General features: G+C 35.3%; 1 protein-coding gene and 3 non-coding genes across 9 annotated transcripts in view; 2 read left to right on the forward strand and 2 right to left on the reverse strand.

The window, feature by feature from the left end:
• The window catches only part of Shrm (shroom), a 461,262-nt gene that overhangs the window by 285,839 nt on the left and 154,639 nt on the right, over positions 1-20,784 (forward strand). The gene's annotated exons all lie outside the window — the stretch shown is intronic.
• On the forward strand, positions 4,084-4,155 carry TRNAE-CUC (transfer RNA glutamic acid (anticodon CUC)). Its single transcript has one exon. It is a non-coding gene; the product is annotated as a tRNA-Glu (tRNA).
• On the reverse strand, positions 9,256-9,347 carry TRNAY-GUA (transfer RNA tyrosine (anticodon GUA)). The gene is given in 2 exon segments: positions 9,256-9,291; positions 9,311-9,347. It is a non-coding gene; the product is annotated as a tRNA-Tyr (tRNA).
• TRNAE-UUC (transfer RNA glutamic acid (anticodon UUC)) lies at positions 10,666-10,737 on the reverse strand. Its single transcript has one exon. It is a non-coding gene; the product is annotated as a tRNA-Glu (tRNA).

The following is a 20,784-nucleotide window of genomic DNA, read 5'->3' on the forward strand; positions in this document are numbered from 1 at the left end:
TGTCATAGCGAAAGAATAAATACGATAATAATAATAATAATAATAATAATAATAATAATTTATTTAGAATATTAACGTGCAAAACAACAGCACAAGGCCAATTATAGTTTAGCACAAGATACAAAACAAAACAACAAATGATGATGAGAATGAATGATAGAAAATGGCAGTGAGATGAAATACAATCAGTATAATAGTCTACATTAATCAATTGACCAAATGCAACAAAATAAATAGCACAAATAATTATTAAAATTAGTTCAGTGAGATAATTAAAATAATGGCAATTGAATAGAGTGAATTACAAATGAATTAATGAAATCATATAAATGAAGACTGGAATCATATAATTAATATTGTAAAGATATGAATTGGCAAGAATAGTATGATACATATCTTAACAAATGGCATACATTAATAAAACTGACATAAAAACTCAAAAGATATACTACACATTAAATGGATCCAAGTTCATTCCATACAAATTAGCATATTTAATACATCTGTAGACCGGAGAGAGAGATTTAGGATTCCTATTATAAAATATTTTATGAAATCTTAAATCCTTAGCATAATAATAATAATAATAATAATAATAATAATAATAATAATAATAATAATAATAATTAGGGCTAGGATTTTGGTGACCTATAAATCATGGAAAAAAAGTCCTAAAGACAAAAATCTAAAAAAAAAAAAAAAAATGCCCTCAAAATGCCCTAAAATTGATCTTACATAATTAGCTTAGTAGGAAAAGAGGTTTCGTACTACTTAATATTTAGACTAGTAATTAAATTAAATTTTACATAGTAATGCACTTCAATTATTTTACCTGATGTAGTTACCGTGTATGATCGTTCACCTCTGCTTCGGCATGTGGTCGTGAGGTCAGCAGTCGGCTGGTCAGTCTAGGCCCTTCATGGGCTGTAGCGCCATGGATTTACTTTACTTTTAGTTTCCATGTAGTCTACCACAAGGCCACTCTTATCCGGAATTAGCAGGTAGGCCTATAGAGGAGTTTATATTGAAGGGGTGGTTGGACTGATCCATTACGTGGGGTGTACTGCGTTAAAATGGCAATAATGGGGTAGAAAAAGATTAAAATATTATACAAAATAATGGATATTACTGGACAAAATATGTAAAGAAAATATCAAAGGTAAATAAACATTATTTTACATTAATAATTGGGATTTATGGCCAAAATTAAATGAAAATGCCTAAAAAAATTGACCGAATAAAACAAAAGATGCTCTTATGAGTTGAAACAGGCAAAAAAATGCAAAAAAATGTCCTAACAAATAGGATGTTTTAAAACACTCGGTTTATCACATAACATATAAATACTAAAGCAGCCATGTTTCTGGCTTACTAGAAAAAAGATGCAATTTCATCAAAATCCTAGCCCTAATAATAAAAATAAAATAATAATAATAATGATATTAATAGTAATAATAATAATAATAATAATAATAATAATAATAATAATAAGTCCACAGCAATGTGTACTTAAGCTGTTTTTAAACACAAATTTCGTCCACGGTAAAAAGCATTAATTTTTACTCTATTTCTATTGTATTTTTTTGGGTACATGAAAAATACTTTTACGAAAACACTCACCTTTTATTTACTAATTTATAGGATTACCAATGGATAGCTTAACTAGTAACATTTCATGTAAATTTATAGGAGACGTATCCATTGTACATGCGTCAGTTTTATTTTAAATAATACAGAAATTCTCTTGATTTTTCTCTTTGGTCAAAGACACGAATTCAAGAAATAACTTAGGCTATCTTCACTGCATTCATATAAATTATTAACATGGAACAAAGACTTATAAGCATCTTCGGTTTTAGATCATCTGGTCCAGGGCACGTACATTCTTTCTTGAGAATCAGTCGACAATTTGCAGAACAAATTGAAAGAATAACTACTTATCTTCATTGCATTCAGATATTTTCCCCTGGACCAAAATAACTGAAATCGGAAGAATTTCTGTACTACTAAAACCAAAACCGACACATGTAAGCCTACATAGACACTTTTCCTATGAATAATAATAATAATAATAATAATAATAATAATAATAATAATAATAATAATAATAATAATACTTACAAATGGCTTTTAAGGAACCCGAAGGTTCATTGCCGCCCTCACATAAGCCCGCCATCGGTCCCTATCCTGTGCAAGATTAATCCAGTCCCTATCATCATATCCCACCTCCCTTAAATCCATTTTAATATTATCCTCCCATCTACGTCTCGACCTCCCTAAAGGTCTTTTTCCCTCCGGTTTCCCAACTAACACTCTATATGCATTTCTGGATTCGCCCATACGTGCTACATGCCCTGTCAATCTCAAACGTCTGGATTTTATGTTCCTAATTATGTCAGGTGAAGAATACAATGCGTAATAATAGTAATAATAATAATAATAATAATAATAATGATGATAATAATAATAATAATAATAATAATAATAATTACTTAAGGAACCCGCAGGTTCATTGCCGCACTCACATAAGTCCGCCTGTCTTGTTCAATATTAATCCAGTCTCTATCATCATATCCCACCTCCCTCAAATCCATTTTAATATTATCCTCCCATCTACATATCGGCCTTCCCAAAGGTCTTTTTCCTCCAGCTTCCCAACTAACACTCTGTATGAATCGCTATTTGTTAAAAGGGCGGAAGTCACATTTTTTTTCCAAAATTCATTTTTTATTGAAATGTGTTCTCTTACCATACAGACATCAATTTATATTAAAAGAACTAAAAAAAAAACAGTAACAATGGCTAAAATGCAACATAAAATTTTATAATTTATCTTAAAGGTGCGGATGTCCTTGACAGTTTTTTTGTCTCTCCTGTAAAATTTCTATTTTTGGATTTCTGTCCTTTTAACATACAGCGATTCATATACATTTCTGTATTCGCCCATACGTGCTACATGCCCTGCCCATCTCAAACGTCTGGATTTAATGTTTCGAATTATATCGGGTGACGAATACAATGCGTGCAGTTCTGTGTTGTGTAACTTTCTCCATTTTCCTGTAACTTTATCCCTCTTAGCCCCAAATATCTTCCTAATAACCTTATTCTCAAACACCCTTAATCTCTGTTCCTCTCTCAAAGTGACAGTCCAAGTTTCACAACCATAAAGAACAACCGGTAATATACCTGTTTTATAAATTCTAACTTTCAGTTTTTTTGACAGCAGACTGGATGATAAAAGCTTCTCAACCGAATAATAACAGACATTTCCCATATTTATAATAATAATAATAATAATAATAATAATAATAATAATAATAATAATAATAATACGCCTAATAATATTTTAATGTAATCTTAGGTAAATAATATCCTGAAATTCATGTCTTAAATATTGCTTATATGTGTGAAATTATGCCTTCAAATATTATGAAATGTCCAAAAGCACTTATTACTAATAAATTTACAAAATTACTTTGGCTTTGAGGGGTAAGGTTAAGGCGTGGCGCTACTAGCCGGAAGGTCGCGGGTTGGACTCTCGATGGGGTCAAAGATTTTCAATGATGTGATCCTTCCTTTAGTACTATGGTCTTTGATCCATTCAGCCTCCAACAAATGAGTACCAGAGATATTTCCATGGAGATAAAAGCAACAAGCACGTAGGACTGATATCCCTACTGCTACTAATGCCAATCTCAGCATAAGGGGGAAGGTCTTAACTGTAAGCCCCAATTGCTTGTAACAGGAATACGGTAACTTAATTTTTACTTCGTCTGTAATAACAAAAGAATAGTGTGCGTGCATAAGCATTTATTCCTTTCCTTTCGTCATACAGTGCAATAAAATATCCCCTAAATGAATGATGGCTAACACTTAAAAAAATCGCTTTATCTTTTCACATTACATTATGTTGCTGGGGATTAGTTTCTTGGTCTAGTGGTTAGTGACGCTGGTTCCTAACCAGGCGGTTTTGAGTTCTATTCACACCACCACACCACACCACATTGTAGACTGAAGACAAAAGTCTCTTACTACATCCAGTTTGCTTGTCTTATGTTGTATAGAAGGGACTTTTTCTTGTCGTCCGGTATGGTCTAGTGGCTAGGATACCTGGCTCTCACCCAGGAGGCTCGGGTTCGATTCCCGGTACCGGAATATTTTTTTATATTTAATTTCAGGAATAGGTACTTACCTAGAAACTTAAAATATAATTGCAGGATTATCAGACCCTGTGAAGTGTATTTTATAAATAGAAACTGCCCCGGAAAAAGGATGTTATATCAGATTAGTTAAATATGTAATTTAATTTTGAAGCATCCATTTATAACCATAAATTACTGAATAAACTTGTATCCTTAGTTCCGCTACTAAAATATAGTCAGCGCGTCTGGCCGCGAAACCAGGTGGCCCGGGTTCGATTCCCGGTTGAGGTTTTTACCGGGGTTTTCCCTCAAACCAATACGAGCAAATGCTGGGTGACTTTCGGTGATGGACCCCGGTTTCATTTCACCAGCATTATCACCTTCATCTCATTCAGACGCTAAATAACCTAAGTTGTTGATAAAGCGTTGTAAAATAACCCACTAAAAATAAATAAATAAATATAGTCCTAACGAAATATGCCTCTAAAATTATTATTCTTTCCCCTGAAACGTGTGTTGTTGGCTATCCCGGGGAAGTCTTAAATTCTTCACTTAAGATTTAGTTATCAGTATTAAATTGAACACAAAGTGAATCATAGTTGACTATAGTGAGGGTCACATAAGAACAGTTCCTAAACAGCAAATATTGCCGTCTTGTCAGTGTTGCCAACTGTTACCAGAAATCACACTATTCAACGTACTAAATGATTTATTAATTACCGCACTTTATGTTGGAAGGTTATCTATACTAATAATAAATCTGTAGCCGAAATTTTTCTGGTTATTTTCGATTTTCCAAAAGTAATTGGTCCTAACATATATAATTAATCACCCTGAAACCGAAAATCGATTTTTTGAAATTTTTGTTTGTATGTCTGTCTATCTGTCTGTCTGTATCTTTGTTACCATTTCACGCGATAATGGATGAATGGATTTCGATGAAAATTGGAATGTAAATTAAGTTCGTTGTAACTTAGATTTTAGGCTATATGGCATTCAAAATACATTATTTAAAAGGGGGGTTATAAGGGGGCCTGAATTAAATAAATCGAAATATCTCGCTTATTATTGATTTTTGTGAAAAATGTTACATAACAAAAGTTTCTTTAAAAATAATTTGCGATAAGTTTTATTCCTTGAAAAATTTTGATAGGACTGATATTTAATGAGATAAATGAGTTTTAAAATTAAAATAACTGCCACCTAATGAAATAAAAAACAAATGACTTCGTCTATAAGGGGCCTTGGACAGCAACAATCGAAAGGTATGAAAGATAGCCGACAGATAATGTTTCTGTATTTGTATGAAGTAATATCGGAAGCTAAATTAACCGATTTGTGTAATTAATTATTAATTCACCATTGGAAAGTGTAGTTTCTCTAGATGGACATAATGCTATAATGTTATTACAGTAACTTCGGAGTGAACTGAGGACAGGTAAGATTAAAATAGCTTCTTATGCACAGAAAACTTGATAGGCTATTCTGTACATTCGTTTCCTGTATTTCCTAAAATAATGTTTATGACCAAATGAGTGGTCTCTGAATCAAAATGATCGCATTTTAATTATGCAATTACTGTTTAAATTAAGTAATATAATAAACGATTTATCCTTATATCAAACACAAATGTTCCCTGGATCAAATGTCCTATTTTAATTATGTAATTACTTTATATTTATTTCTAACGGATGCAGCGGAGCGCACGGGTACTGCTAGTTGTAAATAATTCAATAATTTGTAAGATATTTTCGTAGGCAAACTATACGGGAAAGGCATCAACATGTCAAGTATTTTGTCTGGCAGTATGAAATTCATTGGTTTGACTAAACAATTGACTCACGAGACCTGACCTAAAAATGTATTCTGTTTGACCACATGAAATTATTGTTACTAACCCCGGAAACTTACCTGACTATAGTCTTGAATTATAACCACAACCCAACACATAAAATAACTATTATGTATTAATATTAATACTGATATTAATTAATTATTAGTATGCTTAAATTTCACTAGCTTCCAGTAACCGGCTCAGAAATCTAGTACAATTTTATTTTCATGGAACTCCAGTACCGACAAATATTGTCGATATTTGTCTCAGCTGCCAACATACCAGTTACAAAATCACTACCATTTGTAGTATTATTGTCAGTATCGAATTTTTTTTTATTTTATTGGGTTATTTTACGACGCTGTATCAACATCTAGGTTATTTAGCGTCTGAATGATATGAAGGTGATAATGCCGGTGAAATGAGTCCGGGGTCCAGCACCGAAAGTTACCCAGGATTTGCTCGCATTGGGTTGAGGGAAAACCCCGGAAAAAACCTCAACCAGGTAACTTGCCCCGACCGGGATTCGAACCCGGGCCACCTGGTTTCGCAGCCAGACGCGCTGACCGTTACTCCACAGGTGTGGACCAGTATCGAAATTCGAAACGAAGTTGGCAAAAGAAAATTCAACCTGCAAACTAGAAAATCACCACAATCCACTAGCATATGTAGTACTGGGGGAAAAAATGGTTAGGTTTCACCCTTAGGGTATGAAGTAAGCTGCCCCGGACTGTAGTTTCGAATGCAATGCTAGTCACCTTCGGAACTAGTGAGGTCCTTGCTTCTATGTTTTCAGTTGCTTTGCTGGGGGGTTGCGTTTGTATCTGGTAGTGTGAAGTCAAATAGCATGTGTGTTCTGAAATGTTCCAAACACAAACACACTTCCGAGCAAGCAACTAAAGAAACCAGAAGAAGCAAGAACCTCACTAGTTGAAGATGACTAACAGTGCAATCTAAACTAGTCAATTTGACACTAGAAAGTTGTTAATATAACTAAACTTTATGTGATACAAAAAGTTAAAAATGTGTGAGCAAGATGTACTGTAATTTTTTATTGGGTAATTCCTGATAGACCTACAGCATTGAGCAGTGGTCTTGAGTTTAGTGACAAACTGTTAATTAAGTACGTAATAAGATGTTAGAGTTCAAATGTAAAATTATCAACAGTAATCTCACTAGAGGTTTTGATTTATCTAGAGAAAATCAAAACTCGAGTGGGATTTAATTGACTATTACACGATTAGAAGAAAGTATATAAAGATTAGAAGAAATAAAGTACTCTAATGTAATAATAGTACATTATGCAACGAGCCTATAATGAAGGTAATTAAGAAGCGAGTATGGATATTTATGAAACGAGCGCAAGCGAGTTTCATAATTTTCATACGAGCTTCTTAATTACCATTATAGGCGAGTTTCATACGACTTTTTATGCTCGACCATATTTCTAACTTGATATTATTAATTTTCTTTGTATCTGACCTTGGCCAATGTCCCGTATGTTGTGAGATGTGCGCAGACGCGAAAGTATTGATTTTTTCCGAGGAACAGATGTTCACATTGACCTTGCTAGGCCATAAGAACCTACAGAGATAACATTAAAATTAAATTAGACATTGAAAAACGAGATGACAAATTCAATTTATTTGAATATTATTTACAATTAACGCTAATTATTATAGTAACAGAACATAACCTTCTGCGACAGTATTGGATTTCCAGCCTCCGTGACTTTTCGCTAATTCTCTTTCGATTGCATATCCGAGAATAATTGATACTTGCGGTTTTATAACGGTAGAAAGCTGACCTGTCTTGGCTGAACAGTTGTAACCTGAGTCGTCATTGGCTGAAAGACCTGACCTTTAATGAGTAGGTGTACTTTAATGACATGCATTAAAGGTCTGCTACCAGGTGTATAATTACTACATTTCGGCATGTTCGAGCATAAAATATTAATTGGCTTACGAAAATACAACTGTCTTCAAATGTATTATTGTACCATCTCAACATTAGCTACATGGCAGTAGTGTGTTATGATAAGCTGTTTTCTTGCTATCAGTTGTGCCAACTATGGAATCTTCATTGAACTCTGTGGACGGTTACTAATCAAGAAGGCTTTGTTGAGTTAGTTTCATTTTTATTAAAACATTTGCATTCCACTTCAATCATCTGGATCCCAGTAATCAACGTCACTTGATAGATGATTTTCAATAAATCTTAGTATTAAACAATCTCTGATACGTGACTATCCATAATATCATATAGCAGAAGCTATAGCAAACATAACCTAAATAATATAAACAAGTGTTAGAAAAGTTATAATTTGGGAATGATTAAATAAACAAGAAAAGTTTTAATTAACGATGATGAAATAAAAAATAAACAAGAATAATTTTAAAAGAAACAATATAATTGAAAGTACAATTTTCAAATTTGAATGTTTTAATGGTTGGTGGTTCAGTTGATGTTATATTGGACGTGTGCGGAAAAGAAGTGAACTCGTTGATGTACATGGTGTATCCCTCAACTTATTCAGGATTTCCAAATCTTGCTCTTCATATATGACCAGTGATCTTTATTAATTCTTGTTCTTGAATGCCAATGCGAGTCATATTTGAAAGTGCTATGCATCGACTGGAGTGGTTTGTAATTTTCTGTTTTTTGACGTCCAGACCAGTGCAGTTTGAAATGTTGGCAAACAAAGAAACAAATGCTAGGGTAGTGATAAAAATAAACAAATGCTAGGGAAGCGATAAAATTAAACAAATGCTAGGGACGCGATAAAATTGTGCGCTAAGCAGCCATGATTGGTTGAAAGACGTCCTTTCGTACCGTTTTATTGGTCAAAAGTAGTGTGACGTAGCAAAAGTGTAATAGTCAGTTTAAAATACAAAAATCCTTTAAAGAAAATTGTCAACGAAACTTTCTCTTAGCGATATCTGAATTTCTAGTCCTAAAATCCAAGCATGTCTGTTCAATTCACACAGCAAAATTTGAGTTAATTACACAAATTATATTTTGATGCTTTTGTAAAACGTAGAGCAAAAAGCCGCAATTACGAGTCATATAAAGAAAGCATGTTGTTTTTAAAAGCGTCTTAATCCAAATGATTTGTCACTTTTCGTCTGTGTGCGCAGGAAACAAATATCAAAGAATCCGAATTGTAACGATATGGATTTAAAAGTGATTCGCAACTCTTTAAGTACGTTGCCGCGCTTGATTATAAATTTTCCTGCTTAATAACAATATTATCCTTTCCATAGTACATAAAAAAAATATTCCTCCGGGCCGGATTTGAACCAGCGACCTATGGATTACCAATTTATAATCACCACTACAGTCCACCGCTCTACCAACTGAGCTACCAGAGGAGATAGGACGTTTGTTCTTATCTCGTGCTCTGTACTGAAACGCATCCGTTGTCAGACTTGCAGGAAATGACCTTCGGCGAGGATAATTTTTTCCTCTGATGATAAAAAGTATCATTCCATAAAATGTACGATTTTATTAGTAGGCCTATATTCTATTTCAATGTTTTATTTAGTTAAACATGTCGAGGATTTTTGCTATATTAAAAATTAAGGCCTTCAATTATTTTCAAACGTGAGAATTGTTGGAAATAGTTCTGTCCACTTACATTATTTGAAATGTAGGCCTAAAAAGATTAAAATTCTTCGGAGAATTTTATATATTTTTCGAGGTCTCCAAGGAATATAGTGAAGTAGAGATTAATTCAGGAGAAATAGCGGAATAAGATCGACATTTAAGTACTACAGGCTACTTTTCTGTACTTAGTAAGTCGTATGATAAAATAATTTTTATTTTATAACATCAATTTTAAACATATTCGTAATTGTTAGCGTGAATTAAAAGATTCATACAAAATGAAACTCGAAACATCAACTAAAACATTGGCTACGATATTGTCTAAAAATATTACAACAATAAAATAAGAAATGAAATGTGACTTTCGATTGTTTAACTATTACCAACACTTGAACTGAAATTGTAAAGCCTGCTTTTCACTGCAGAAGTGTAAGGCATCATATCTTGTAAAATTAATTTCTAATAATATTAGAAGGTATTAGGCCTATATCTTGTAAAATTAATTTCTAATAATATTGGAATTAGATCATACAACGCTCAGACAAACGAGCTGAAAGTTGTGACCACAGATCAAAGGAATTACAAAGCCTTCTGTGAATCTGTTTATCTTTTGTTTCTCTACCAAAATCCTCGTAAAACGATAATGTAATATTTGTAATGTAGTTCTATAATATATCTTCTGAGAATTTTTATGAAAGGCAGTATACTAAAGCAATCAATTTGTCACAAAAACTGGATGTCCCCAAAGGAGAAATAAATAGTGCGTGTAGTCTCCGCCCGCGAGAGAGATGAAGCTATGCTGTAAATGTGTATAGCGATCTTTTTAATGTTCGTGCAATAAGAGACGATAAATTGCGGTTAAATTTAACACTATGATAATTAATACTTTTCTGTACTAGTACATAAGAATGAGACAATCGATTTATAACATAGCAACGTGCACAATCTCGTAGCATGTACACGCAAAACCATTTTAAAGATGTGAATCGCAGAATTTTGACTTGTATTCTGCCCAAATAAGTTTAATTTAAAATAAATTATATTTCTAAATAAGAGTTCCCAAAATTAAAAGATCAAAAAAACTTCCGGTACCGGGAATCGAACCCGAGCCTCCTGGGTGAAAGCCAGGTATCCTAGCCACTAGACCATACCGGATGACGAAGCAGGAGGACTTGTGTAGTCATGTCAAGATAACGACCCGACACATTAGCCGTTGCAAGATGGTCTGAAGTTTGCGACGCGGGAAAACTGCAAGTTTTAATTTGTTACTCTAGTATTATGGTTGCCACCTTTCAAAAGCGAGACAAAGGGACACTTCCTTTACTAAATGAGGGTGGCTGAATTATACCGTTTGTGTTCCTTTTCGCGTGTATTATCTAATATTACTTTTTATAATTGAAAGTGATTCATACGTATGTAGTGACATGAAGATGTGTAACTAATTTAAGTAACATCTATATATTATTACAATGCATTATAAAAAAATATCAACTTCAAATAGAAATACAGTCAACTTATGTGAAGACCTGGTCAATTATATGGCCGTGTGCACCATTCTCGATCATCTAGCCCCGAGCCCGTTTATCAGCAATCACGGAAACATGGTTAATTCTTGACAATGATCAAGTTACAGATGCGATGCACCGACATTTTCCCTCGATCAACTCAGTACCGTCAGCTGACGATACGCTCGCTTGAGAAGAATCATCTGAGCGCTAGGTTACCGCGTATAAAACAGCGAACGAACGCACTCTATCAATTATCGCTTCGTTTTTGTTTGTCGGACTGTTTCAAACATCCTCGCAGTTTTCAAATAACAAGTTTCGATAATCATGGAAGAAAAAAAGAAAAGAGCACCGAACTTCTCACAGTTCGAAGTGGGAATTCCTTTAGAACTCGTCAGCAATTCTGCATCCATATTACAGAATAAAAGTACTGACGGAAGTTCTCTAAGAGAAACGCAGGCTACCTGGTTGGATTTAACCTCACAATTCACATGAGTTATACGTGTTTACATAGTTTCACATAATTTGTAACGTAATTTATACAGTGGTTATTTCATATTATTGATAATAATTGGGAAAATTTCAGTATACTGACAATTATCTTGAAATAGGCTACTAAAAAGAGCAGATTTGTATTTGTTTGTCGAATGCTCATCATCTTGCTTACGAAAATACACATTTCAGTGCCAGTAATTTATTTGGGAAAATTTCAGTATACGGATACCTCGCTAACAATTATTAAAAAAAAAAAAAAAAAAAAAAATTCGTCTGTGTATGTCGAAAACGCATCATCATGCATAAGAAAAGGAAGTTTTCAGTGCCAATTTATTTTGTTTGCACAAGGTTGGAATTTTGGAGTAAGAGGGAAAGGAAAGTATCTTTGTTCTGAAATTTATCCATTTATTTTGTGTTCACAAGATTGGAATTTTGGAGTAAGAGGGAAAGGAAGGCATCCGTGTAATTTCTCTTAATTCAAGAGTAAATAGCCTAATTGTCCAAAACGTCATGTGGGTCCTAATAGTTTCAAACGGCAAATCTACTGGGTGTTCAGTTCAAAATGTGTCATGGCTAGCTGATGAGCCTAGAGAATTCAATCTTCCTACGCTTCCGCAGAGGTGTATAACCTAAGAGGCAGAGAAGTTGCCTAGCAAGTACGGCGTTCATTCTGAAGAGAGATATGTACGGTAACGCCGGTAGTGGCAGGAATGTGAACTGTTTGGAAGTACGTACTGTCGGGATATGGGGAGAGGGTTAAGACGATTACTTACGTATTTGTTGACATTAACTTCGACGGTCAACATGGACACGGAGCATTTGATTTGTGTTGTGGAATGTTACAGTACGCAACCGATGATAACAAATACCCTGCGTACGACTTGCCGGCGCAAAACACAGTTCGAAAGAGGTTATGGTAGCACACAGACCGTGCAGACCGCCATCTGTTGCTACGACGTTCAAATTATACCGTACACGTTCTCAAGTTCAGATTGAAGAACGCCTTAAATAATAGGCAACTTCTCTAACGTATAAGCTGAAACTCGCTTCAAATCGGTGACCCAGCAACAGTGACGTCATGACACACTTTGAAATGAACACCCAGTATAGCTAATAGCCTCAGTGATAATCTCGCATTCTACAAAATGGTCATTTAGTTTTGCTATATTATTACCGGCATAGAATAACTACTTTATTATTATGTTAACAAAATTGGACACTTAGGCCTAAATAATATTTTGTCCTCAAGTAAAGTCCCGATCTTCCAAAGCAGAAACATATATAAAACATTAGTCTGTTTTGAGAAAAAAGAACATTTTTATTATTCATCTACAAACTTACTCTTTCTGCAATAACACCAATTCTGTTATTTCCGCAGTGATTTGCGTGTTCAAGATACTGTTGTCACGCCAGGAGAAGGCGGCTGAAGTACTTAGACGGGGCGGAGGGGAAACAGTCGCGCATGCGCACCGCGCTGTTCACTGCAATATTCCTGTTTCACAAACATCTACTGCACGTGTCTATGAGTCTTTGCGACTTGTGAAAATAATAGTGGGGTTTTTACTGTAGTGTTTTATCAGTTTCAACAAGACAATTGTTTTCAGTATACCGAAAATCTTGTATTGCTTTAGTTATCCTTTGCTTTTCGTGTTAATAGTGTTGATAATAATATAGTTAATAGAATTTATGTTATTGCATATTGTTATTTAGCTTTATATCAGTTTTTTGTTTATTGTAAATATTTCGACAAAGAGGAAACAAGGATTGACAATCTATAGCGAAGAAAGGAATATTATTAGAAGTGCAAAATAATTCTGTGATGAAGAAAAAGAACAACAGTGCCTTTGCATTCCTCTTACGAAACCTACAGCAAAGGTAGAAAAGTACTCTAATCTATTCACAAGAACAATACAGCGTATAAGGAATGAAATGAAAGACTGCACAGAAGAAAGTGCGTTGTCGACACCTGAGGTAGAAAAAAAATGTAAACGTCCAGACTACCGAAACGCAAATGTAGATGACTTCGACGGAGATTGACAAAAAAGATATAATTGAGAATTTTTATTTGAAAAAGAAAGAGGGCCACCGGCGTAGCTCAGGAGGTAGCGCGTTTGCCTGCTGATCTGCAGTTGTGCTCGGGAGTGAGTTCGATTCCCGTTTGCGCTGACTACCTGGTTGGGTTTTTTCCGAGGTTTTCCCAAGCGGAAGGCGAGTGTCAGGTAATCTATGGCGAATCCTTGGTTTCATTTCGCCAAATACCATCTCGCCATCATCAATTCAATCGACACTGAAGAAGCTAGTAGTTATTACAGTGTCGTTAAATAACAAGTAAAAAAATAGTACCAAGCTGCAACAAACGTCTACCCTTTTACAAGAGAAAATTGATTTGAAATGAAAGACAACATTAAGACGAATACTGAAGAAAAAGGATTTCAGGTGGAAGAAGTGTGCAGCAAAAAAATTGAGGAAAACACTGTAAATTAGAATATGTGAAGATATCTACAGCAAATAAGAAAGCTTAGGAAAGTGGAAAAACCGATTTTGTATCTGGACGAAATGCGGATAGATAGGCCTACCAATTTAACGTTTCCCAAATTCTGACACGATAAAAATGTTACGGGAGTTTTGACTACTGTAAATGTGTCCAGAACACTCATTATTGTTCATCAGGATGGGGGGGGGGGGCTAATGGCTTTGTTGAGAGATTCGAATTAATATACACGGCTGGAACATAAACAGTCGATTATCATGGACAGATCATACTCCAGAAATTTTGAAAAATGTGATAATGATAGTCATAGCGACAGCACCGAAGATGCGGAATCTTTTATGTCTGACTCCGTTCCCGTGAAGCCAAGTAAGTGGACGAAGTTTTCAGGTCAGAGTGTAGCGTAAAGTTCCCCCGTCCCGCCTATCTACTCCCCGCGCCAACTCGTAGCGCGAAGACAGTACATCATTTCGTCTTCAATTCCATCAAGTACGTCAAATCGTGCCGCCATTTTGGTTTTCTCGACTTGACCATATCGGTCCCACACCCGTGATCAAATTTGATCATCATCAACTCGCTTGTTTAACGTTGATCGAGATTGATACTCCGCAAATTGGCGTTGAAGATGGTCAAGTGCCGACTTAACCAGGGTCAAATTTTAATCGAGAATGGTGCACACGGGCAGTAGAGTATCCACCTCTCACTGAACGAATATTGGTTAAAGGAGCGTTGAGCAACTCCCGCCGATTTTTGAATAGACACCGACGCACTTAGGTTAGATTAGTTTAGTTTAGTTTAGTTTAGTTTAGTTTAGGCTTTTATTATCCCGTCAAGATGAAGGTGAAAGCGATTGAGTGTGATTTTTTGTTTTCTATGTTGGCAGTTCAAGTGCGTCGGTGTCTATTCCAAAATCGGCGGAAGTCGCTCAACGCTCGTTTCACCCGAATATTTCACACTTTTATCATAGCCAATGTTGCGCTATAAACCAATTTTCGCAAATCTAATGTAAAAGACTGCCTGCACAAGCAACAAGTTATATTAAATGTTTATTATTAGTGTAAAACTGGCCTATGTCTCCTATAATTTAATTATTGGGTTATTTTACGACGCTGTATCAACATCTATGTTGAATAGCTCTTCTCGGGTTCTCATCCAGGTGAGTTGGAGATTAGCTTCCAAGCTTTCGACGGCTAGCTCTGCCATCTTCTTCAGGGACAGAACCCGAGAAGAGTTAAGGCTGGTTCACAATAAACCGGGAATAGAAACGACAACGAGAACGAGAACGGAAATAATGTTAAAATAAGTGTATTTAAATGTGAGCGTTCACAACAGATAATTGTGAATGCTCACATTTAAATACATTTATTTTAACAATATTTCCGTTCTCGTTCTCGTTCTCGTTGTCGCTTCCATTCCCGGTTAATTGTGAACCAGCCTTTATTCTATATCAAACGCCGGGAAAGCCTCAAGTCATACAACATCTATGTTATTTAGCGTCTGAATGATATGAAGGTGATAATGTCGGTGAAATGAGTCCGGGGTCCAGCACCGAAAGTTACCCAGCATTTGCTCTTATTGGGTTGAGGGAAAACCTAGGAAATATGTCTCCTATAGTGGGCGGGAGTACTACTAGGGCCTAATATTATTAGGTATATATATGAACCACATGTTTCAATTTATCTATAATGTAACCTATAAACTAGTATTGAAGTTTTTTTGGGGGGAGGGGAACAATGGTCGTCCAAAAACTAAATTTTCAGGAGAAACAAAAAACTATCTGGCATTGGTGTTGTTGACACTTCATGTATGAAATTCATCATGCCGTTTCTCAAGGTGTTGTAGAAACTTGGGAAAACTGGAGTACATTTATAACTTATAACTTACTTACTTACTTACAAATGGCTTTTAAGGAACCCGAAGGTTCATTGCCGCCCTCTCATAAGCCCGCCATCGGTCCCTATCCTGTGCAAGATTAATCCAGTCTCTATCATCATATCCCACCTCCCTCAAATCCATATTCAAATCTCAAAACCTTATTCCTTTGCTGTGGTCGTGCCAGAGAATCAGTCCTATTCCGAAGCTTATTGTAGGGATTCGTAACAAGCTGTTTTTTTACGGTGATGGGTTGTTAGCCCTTCGCCCAACCCCCAAGTTGGAGGACCACCCCTTATCGGCTGTCCACGACTGCTTATTCAATATATTCGCAGCTACCCTCCATATCTGGAGGCCGTCTCCTCTATCCGCAACCTGAGGACGCGCCATGCCGTGGTGATAGGGACCCACAATATATGGTATAACTTATAACTTATGTCATAATTGTTTAAATGCAGATAACTGTGGACAATGGTTGTTTTAAGGAAAAATAGGGAAAAAGACATAGATGGAAGGGTAATATTAAAATGGATTTGAGAGAGGTGGGATATGATGATAGAGACTGGATTAATTTTACTCAGGATAGGGACCGATGGCGGGCTTATGTGAGGGCGGCAATGAACATCCAGGTTCCATAAAAGCGATTTGTATTTGCCAAATTTATTCTTGTTACCCTGTTGTACTGTGTTGCTATCCATCTCTCCCTAATCCATTCTCTTCTGCTCTATAGTAGGAGAATATATTTGTGCGAGATCGCGCGTATTTGCTTGGTTTCCGCACAAAACCAATCCGCGGAAAGTCTAAAATTCCACATTCAGTATTCCCAACCTAACACACATAACAATTTCCCTCTTCTTACCGCTTAAGTGACATATTGATTTTACTGCTTTAGGCTTTTAACATATTATTTTTAGAGACGTTCAATATAGTAATAATTATAAATTGGAAACTTACGACTGCAATTTCACCTAAATTGCACTGTTAATTACTGTTTTTAAATATTTGCTAAAATTAAGTAAACTCTACAACTCCACTAAAGTTACTGCATTCGTGATGCAAGTAACATTAAGGAAGCCGTGAAAAAATCAACAAACTTGTCGATGTTATTACTGCAATATGTTATATAAATAATATTGTTAAAGTATTAAAATGAAAAATAAATCATTACATAACCTTACGGTTTGTTTTAAGTTCGCATTTATAGACTGGGGGGGGGGGAAGACAGACGTATATCACGGCCTGCTGGAGTATAGTAAACACAGAAAACATTTTAAAGCAACAATGTTGAAGATAGATATTTTTGTTTTGCAAATTTCCCGTCATTGAACAGAAACCAAGATGGAGATTTCATTGCAACAAATTAGAAATTCCTCTTTCAGGTATGTAATAAACGATCTTCGCACAAAATAATGTACGAGACATCAGCGATATGTTTTCTTTCAATTCTCGGAAATGAAAAAAGCTCAACTACATTTCGCTTTTTCAAACTTTTCCTCGAACATGAAAACTTCAACATACCGCTCTTGTAACGCGTATTACTATTCTGATTAATTTCTGTTTTGTATTTATCTCAAATAAAAATCTTTGTCACAGCAGCGAGAAAAAGGCTAATGAATTTTGTTCAACCCCATGAATACAACTACGCTGTCGCCGGGGTATAAACTCCGGTCTACTCTCGTCGTAGCCAGCGTTCTGCCAGCTGTGTTACAAAGATGGTTTGGACATAAATAGTACACCTAATAATCCAGTATCCGAGGTACATTTTCAGTACCTCCGGAATAATCTCGAAATAACTATGATTTTCACAGCAAAGCAGTAATTGCTATTTATATACTTAATAGCGTTTACTTGAACTCGTGGACTGAATTACACTGGATGTAGGAGGGCAGCGGAAGCTTTCGCTACTATGTAGCAACTCTTTGCATAACATAAATGTTGATAGGTTAGATTTTCTTCTCTTTTGAATTCCTTGCTACATATTTAACTACAAAACTGCATTTAAAGTCGCTGAATAACTACTTAGAAGAAAAGTTCTCAGAATAGAACAGTAATCAAGGGTTTGTATATAGATCATACGTTGCGTGTCTCGAATTTACCCGCCGGGCACCGTGACGGCTGATGTCTTCGGAAGGTCCGAGGTCGGTCCGGTCTCTCGAAAGGAAATGTTGGAATACAACCTTACACCACATAAGGCCGGTTCTCGATCCCAGTCAGATGCTATCATACTTTTTGTCTACAAAGCTGAAGCAGATTATCTTTCTCTTGGTCATGCTCAATGCTCTGGTCTTGTCGTCCATCATCTCATTGCTGAATAGCATCTTTGACATGCAGTAAGGCTAATAGGAAGCTAAGAGGCAATTGCAGTTGTCGTCCTTCATTCAACGTTTCATTTAAAACACAGAGGTTATTCATTGTTAGGATAATGATTGTAATTGTTATTCTTTATTTAACGTTCCTTTTAAACAACAGAGGCTATTCATAGACGATAAGATGATAATTGTAATTGTAATTCTTTATTTAACGTTCCTTTTAAACTACAGAGGCTATTCATAGACGATAAGATGATAATTGTAATTGTAATTCTTTATTTAACGTTCCTTTTAAACAACAGAGGCTATTCATAGACGATAAGATGATAATTGTAATTGTAATTCTTTATTTAACGTTCCTTTTAAACTACAGAGGCTATTCATAGACGATAAGATGATAATTGTAATTGTAATTCTTTATTTAACGTTCCTTTTAAACTACAGAGGCTATTCATAGACGATAAGATGATAATTGTAATTGTAATTCTTTATTCAACGTTCCTTTTAAACTACAGAGGCTATTCATAGACGATAAGATGATAATTGTAATTGTAATTCTTTATTTAACGTTCCTTTTAAACTACAGAGGCTATTCACAGACGATAAGATGATAATTGTAATTGTAATTCTTTATTTAACGTTCCTTTTAAACTACAGAGGCTATTCATAGACGATAAGGTGATAATTGTAATTCTTTATTTAACGTTCCTTTTAAACTACAGATGCCATTCATAGACGATAAGATGATAATTGTAATTGTAGTTTTTTATTTAACTTTCCTTTTAAACTACAGAGGCTATTCATAGACGATAAGATGATAATTGTAATTGTAATTCTTTATTTAACGTTCCTTTTAAACTACAGAGGCTATTCATAGACGATAAGATGATAATTGTAATTGTAATTCTTTATTTAACATTCCTTTTAAACTACAGATGCTATTCATAGACGATAAGATGATAATTGTAATTGTAGTTTTTTATTTAACGTTCCTTTTAAACTACAGAGGTTATTCATAGACGATAAGATGATAATTATAATTGTAATTCTTTATTTCGCCTCCTTTTTCTATTCATAGGCGATAAGTTGATAATTTTAATTGCGATTGTTTATTTAACGATCCTTTTAAACTATAGAGGCTATTCAGAAAGTCCAGGACGAGTTATAATCGTTCTTATTTACAAGTCTATTTATTGACTCTATTGAAAAACAAGACCTATTTACAGACTTTAAGTCGGTTAAGATGATAGTTGTAAATCTTGAGAGGTAATGAGTCTGTGGGGATAGTTAATATTCCTGAAGCTTATAAATAAACACTCTTACATTTACTTCGTCTGCTATAAATTTCATTATCTGCCGAGAATCGAACCTCTGTCTCTTTCGCGAGAAGTCAAGTAATGGGCAGTACCGGTGTATGAAGACCAACATGGTCAAATAAAGAATCATCTCACGCACTCCTCGAGACGTCACAATAAACCTTGTGCCTCAAGTGTCGTGCATACAAACATATTGTAACTAATGCCGCTTAGGAAGAATGCATGCTGTTTGTCTGAGAGGAAGATCTTCAAGTCTGCGTGCATGTGGGAATCCTGGGGTGGGCGGTTTTAATGGCCAGGAGATGCGCTATTATTTACTTTGTAAGTTTTCGTTCAACGACAATATTGTGAGTTGCAGACGTCAGTCAGCATTTTTATAAATGTGTACACAGTCTATTGATATATTGGTGTCACAGATGTAGAAAAGGCCTGTGATTTAGCCAAAACTGAACCTTCAACACCTGTCATTGAGTTCGAGCCCTTCATCGGTCTTCCCACTAGCCTTACCAGGCACAAAAAAGTCTGTGCTGTATGAGGGATACACCAACACGTAGAATACGTCACCCGGTTTCAGGAATGAAATTACAGTTGTATTGAACAAATCAAGCTTTCAGTTATCACTCCCTGTAAAGTTGATTTGAATAATTTCGAGGGAAAAATTGTTCCGGGACCGGGTACCGAACCCCAGACACTTGGTTAAACGTACCAACGCTCTACCAACTGAGCTACCCGGGAACTCTACCAGACTCCAGGGATTTATATCTGAAAGCTGGATTTGCATAATATATATGTCACTGTTCGTTGATAGAAAACCACAATTTAAGTCACACAAAGTTGGTGTGCAGTCATTGTTGGTTGCTTGACGGTTGTCAGCCCACTTTGAGTTCTGTGGATATAGAGGAAAAAATTGGATCGGTGTCTTGTACAGTTCCTGAGTAGCTCAGTCGGTAGAGCGTTGGTACGTTTAACCAAGGGTCCCGGGTTCGATACCCGGCCCCGGAACAATTTTTCCCTCGAAATTATACAGTTGTATTGGTTTGAATGTTTTATTTTTGTTTCGGTTTACAAGTTAAGAGTATGGGTCTATGATCAGAGAAGTACAGTATATAATGAAGGGCATGCAATATAGAGGGTGATTCACGAGGATTTACCGTCCTTTACGGAGCTTATTTACGAAGATATTCTGAGCCAAAAATATCATATAAACATTTGTCCTA

This window comes from Periplaneta americana, chromosome 1 (genome assembly GCF_040183065.1).
Source record: "Periplaneta americana isolate PAMFEO1 chromosome 1, P.americana_PAMFEO1_priV1, whole genome shotgun sequence".
NCBI classification, from domain to species: domain Eukaryota; kingdom Metazoa; phylum Arthropoda; class Insecta; order Blattodea; family Blattidae; genus Periplaneta; species Periplaneta americana.